Source organism: Polyodon spathula, chromosome 26, assembly GCF_017654505.1.
Source record: "Polyodon spathula isolate WHYD16114869_AA chromosome 26, ASM1765450v1, whole genome shotgun sequence".
Lineage (NCBI taxonomy): Eukaryota > Metazoa > Chordata > Actinopteri > Acipenseriformes > Polyodontidae > Polyodon > Polyodon spathula.
This window is the reverse complement of record NC_054559.1, coordinates 9,081,410-9,087,409: the sequence shown is the minus strand read 5'-3', so window position 1 is coordinate 9,087,409 and position 6,000 is coordinate 9,081,410.

Here is a 6,000-nt window from a genome sequence, read left to right as displayed (position 1 = left end):
TTCTGTATATATAACAAGTTTTGACAGTTGTGTTGCAACGTGTTTGATAGATTTCACAGAGAGGCTTCTGTCAACAAGTCTTTTTGTTTTCATATCTATCTGTCTATCTACCTACAGCATCGAGTAGAGATTTAAAACATGCATTGTATAGAAAAAACACAGCACAGTTAGAAGTATGATACACAATGCAAAACCGCAATAACAAAATATGGTTGTGTCGGTATCTACAATAACATACACTGTGGCTAACTTCTCTAGTGGGTATTTTTGTGTTTTCAGTGATTCCCTACATACAATATACTCCAGGTTAATCTTTGTATTAATCACATATATATATATATATATATATATATATATATATATATATATATATATATATATATATATAGTACTGCGCAAAAGTTTTAGGCAGGTGTGAAAAAATGCTGTAAAGTAAGAATGCTTTCAAAAATAGATATCAATAGGATTTTGTAGGCATATAGTCAGGTGTATGATTAAACAATTATACCAAACAGGTGCTAATGATCATCAATTCAATATGTAGGTTGAAACATAATCATTAACTGAAACAGAAACAGCTGTGTAGGAGGAATAAAACTGGGTGAGGAACAGCCAAACTCAGCTAACAAGGTGAGGTTGCTGAAGACAGTTTACTGTCAAAAGTCATGCACCATGGCAAGACTGAACCAGCAACAAGACACAAATAGTTATACTGCATCAGCAAGGTCTCTCCCCGGCAGAAATTTCAAGGCAGACAGGGGTTTCCAGATGTGCTGTCCAAGCTCTTTTGAAGAAGCACAAAGAAAAGGGCAACGTTGAGGACCGTAGATGCAGTGGTTGGCCAAGGAAACTTACTGCAGCAGATGAAAGACACATCATGCTTACTTTCCTTCGCAGTCAGAAGATGTCCAGCAATGCCATCAGCTCAGAATTGGCAGAAAACAGTGGGACCCTGGTACACCCATCTATTGTCCGGAGAAGTCTGGTCAGAAGTGGCCTTCATGGAAGACCTGCGGCCAAAAAGCCATACCTCCGACATGGAAACAAGGCCAAGCTACTCAACTATGCACAAAAACACAGGAACTTGGGTGCAGAAAAATGGCAGCAGGTGCTCTGGACTGATGAGTCAAAATTTGAAATATTAGGCTGTAGCAGAAGTCAGTTTGTTCACTGAAGGGCATACAGAGCGGTACACAGATGAGTGTCTGCAGGCAACAGTGAAGCATGGTGGAGGTTCCTTGCAAGTTTGGGGCTGCATTTCTGCAAATGGAGTTGGGGATTTGGTCAGAATTAATGGTCTCCTCAATGCTGATAAGTACAGGCAGATACTTATCCATCATGCAATACCATCAGGGAGGCATCTGATTGGCCCCAAATTTATTCTGCAGCATGACAACAAGCCATTAAGAACTATCTTCAGCGTAAAGAAGAACAAGGAGTCCTGGAAGTGATGGTATGGCCCCCACAGAGCCCTGATCTCAACATCATCGAGTCTGTCTGGGATTACATGAAGAGAGAGAAGCTACTGAGGCTGCCTAAATCCACAGAAGAACTGTACTGCCAACCTACCTGCCGAGTTCCTTCAAAAACTCTTTGCAAGTGTACCTAGAAGAATTGATGCTGTTTTGAAGGCAAAGGGTGGTCACACCAAATATTGATTTGATGTAGTTTTCTCTTCTGTTCACTCACTTTGCATTTTGCTAATTGATAAATATAATATATTAGCATGTATATTTTTGAAAGCATTCTTACTTTACAGCATTTTTGCACAGTACTGTGTGTGTATAGATTTATATATATATATATATATATATATATATATATATATATATATATATATATATATATATATATATATATCATGTTTTAATAATTGAAAAATATGTACGATTGCAGAGCATGTACTAAAGAAGGGACACTTCAATGAATATTCAGCTGATTGGTATGCAGCTCATCTTAGATGGGTTTTTGTGCCAATGCAAATCAGAAGTAACACAACTGATCCACTGAGCCAGTCTAGGGTGGGGTAGAATTAGAACATTAGCATTTGTTAGAATTGCATTGTCTGTTGGGAACTCGGTAATGTGTGTTAAGAGGCATTTTTGCTGATCCACAAAGCCTGTGCAGGGATAAGGGCAGGCGTAGTACTGGCCAGCACATATGGCACACAAATCTACTTTAGTACCTAGTAAATTGAAGAAGTCCTGAACCTGTCGAACTGAAACTCACACGGATGGCTGGCACTCTGCTAATAACATATCTGGATTAGGGCTGTTTGAGCATGTTACAGTAATTATGAAAAAGGCACATGCTGTACTTGCTGCTTATCCTTCTTTACAAATAGCAAGTTGGGTCAGGTAAATGGGTTTTTCAGATTGCATTCTAAACTAATACTGCATTTGTAGCATGGTTTCTATATGGCTACATATTATTTATGAATACAGAGTGAACAGTTCTTGTGATTTGAGTATCTAATGCTAATTGTAAATGCCCCACAGTGACTCACTAAAGCAACACAGGCTTCCAAAGGTTTTTCATTATTACTTTGAAAATGCCTTTTCCCTAGTACTGAGCTGCTCAATGTACTGCTCTCTTTTTTTGTACAAATATTACTGTGAGGCTGATGAAAGTTCTGGCTCCTCTGCCTGGATGGCCAATAATTAAAAGCAGGCCTCTTGTTTACTCAACATTGCTAATGATCCTGATGAAATTACCTCTGGGATCGTAATTATGGTAACTCACTGCAGAGACCCAGCGAATCTCGCTCCGAGTGTGAAACTCGCAGAACTGAGGACCGCTGTGCCACTCCCACATTGACGAAACAGCGTCTGGCGCTACAACCACTCTTGGGTTATTAGAATCAACAATTTTCAAACCTGCTTTACCACCAAGACCAATAGTGTTTGGACAAAAAAATAAATAAAACACACATTTCCTCCCGTGAAGTTGGTGGGTGTAACTGTTTATTCTAAGTTAAATTAAAACGACAATGTAATTTCGAAAAGGATGGTTTCCATCAACCTTTCCCCTGCTGGATGAGCAACAGCAGGATTTTAGAGCTCTGGGGAATTGCCCTGGATTGCATCAACCACCTACCCAGGGACTACCCTGAAAATTAAGTGGCTGATGTAATACAAGGGGATTCCCTGGTGCTGTCAAATGCTCTAAAGAATCCTGTTGTGGAGTTTTCACTGAGGGGTACAGGTTGAAATGACCCCATAGTACCATCTTGCAAATGTCAATTCATATGAACTAAATATTATTGATTCATACTGAACCCCAAAATCTAGCATGAATAATATTATTAAGTGTTCAATGAGGATGACTAAATTAATATGAACTGAAGAATCTAGTAATCTGGGTGTTAGTTAATTTGTAATTACATTGCTATTCAGAATACAGCCGTAACCAAAATGTGTTCTCAGGTACAGGACTGCATCACTTATAAGGCTCTTAGTTGCCTCTCAGAAACAACAGCCTCTCTTAGCTCAATTGCAACGTAACACTTAAACTAGTTTAATTGAGGTTTAAATTCAATGTACCAGCAGTGGCCTATTTTAGATCACATAGCAGCAGGTTTAACTATGGGTTTTCAGGCTTTGAAGGAACAGTATTCCCATCAGAAAGGTACTTACCAATACACAAATATATTACAACTTCAGGTAAGAGGTGCATAAAACATATTCAAGTGACATATATTATATATATATATATATATATATATATATATATATATATATATATATATATATATATATATATATATATATATATATGTGTTTATTATAATTAATTTGAATGATCAACGGTTAACAAATAGTAAAAAATTGGGTTATCACCTTAACGGTTAATAAAAGTCAATTAGTCTCAGTAGCGATGGTGGAACCCGCATTGACTCGGGAGCAGCGAAGACAAACACCCGCCGTCAGCCGGCCGCTTCTTATCACACTGCAGACCCACCATGCAGCCACCTCAGAGCTACAGCATCAGAGGACAATGCAGCTCTGGGCAGCTTACAGGCAAGCCTGCAGGCATCTGGCCAGACTAGAGGGATTGCTGGTGCACGGTGAGCCGAGGACAATCTGGATGCACTACTTGGGAGCTCTGTGCCTTTTATATTAAAAAAAAATATATATATATATAATCTTTTTATATAAATAACTATTGTTTAAATGTTTTTGTGAACAATAGGTACACACTCACTGTGCTTTATTTCATTTATATTAACAGTGTCTACCCAAATGCCCATCTGCTTTATTTAAAAACAGTATGTACAAATGTATAGGGTGGTTATAGCTTAATGACACTGGTGTCAATATGCATTCATGCAGCAGGACTATGTGGTATATTATTAACTTCAAAATAGAATATTTGAATAAATTAAATACCAAGAGTAAAAATATTTACAATATATAAAAGATAAAAAAAAAAAAAAAAAAAAAAAAAACACACAGGCTTTCATCATGAATCTAATATAGTTATATTTCCAATTCAATCCATTGGGTGAGCATGGTTCGACTATCAGATACTAAGAAGACAATCTAAAAGTACCACAACAACGAATTTCAAATTAGGTACCATTTGTCAAAAGTTAGCACTCCACCAGGAACATTTTTAGTTCAGTGCTGTAGTTCCCTGCTCCTTTTCCAGACTTTGCTGGAATGGTTCATTTGCAGCATTAGTCTTTAAATAGTTTGTTTGAAACATTTCTACAATAACCTAAATGGGTTTTGCTAAACCAATGAATTGGTTTAAGTGTTTGGTACATTGGAGTTGGGGTTTAATTTAGACCAATTTAATGGTTTAATAGTGGTTGGACCAAACCCGAATTTAGTAGCAAGATAATGGTCTAATTAAGTGAGATGTTGCAATTGACCTACTAAGTTTGATATAATATTGGGTGCATATCAGGGATTACATTTGCATAGCAAGCCATGCAAGGGAAAGTCATGTACAGTACTGATGTACACATTTCAATTTCTTTTGAGCCCTTGTAGGTACCTGACAGAGCACCACAACTGGGATACTGGCCACTAAAAAACACTCTTCCAGACACTGGTAAAGTCCAGAATCATACTCAATATTTTAAATCCAATAATCTGAACACAACCTATAAAAGGAAAGAATGAAACAATTAGCATTATCCTTCCACCCCCTTCTTCTCTCTCTCTCTCTCTCTCTCTCTCTCTCTCTCTCTCTCTCTCTCTCTCTCTCTCTCTCTCTCTCTCTCTCTCTCTCTCTCTCTCTCTCTCTCTCTCTCTCTCTCTCTCTCTCTCTATATAAAAATTAGCATTGAAGGTCCAACACATGGGCAGGGTACAAGCACACAACCACCAAAGAGATCATTTTAAGCATCACACGTTCACGGTAAGAACTGTTTTACTGTACTTTTAATGCTGTGCTCTCAGTGGTGCTTGTTTGAGAATGCCAGTTTGTCGCCAGAAGCTCCACAAATCAGACCCTACTCCTCTAACAGCCATGTGTTAGACACCCCCTGACATTAACCCCCCACATCTCCCTTGATTCCTAATTGCAGAAGCATTTGTATTCCATGCAAGGCTTAACTAACTCTTACATCAACCTTTATCATCACTCTGAATTCACCACACTTCGAATTATGAGGCACCAGCACATAGTGTTCTGTGTTTTTTGCACCCCCCCCCCCCCTTTTCATACAGAGTATATATAATTAAGCAAAGTCCTAGTAATTGTTCTCCCTGTTCTTGATCTATTATCTTCAAAGGCTTTAAGTAATGCAGATCTAATTAAAAGGTGAGGGATTAACAAGAGACAGAAGCAAGTGCCGGGCTAGTGAAAGCGTGGTCTGGCACAACACTCGAATCCCCCCTACACCGAGTTAATCATCGACTGTGCTCTGAAGGGACCAGCCTATATCACAGCTGGAAAATAAAACAAACAGTTTTACCCATAAACAGCCTCCTTGTAAGACATGGAATTTCACCAAGTCAAGCTTTGTAATTTTACGGTGGTGTAAACAAA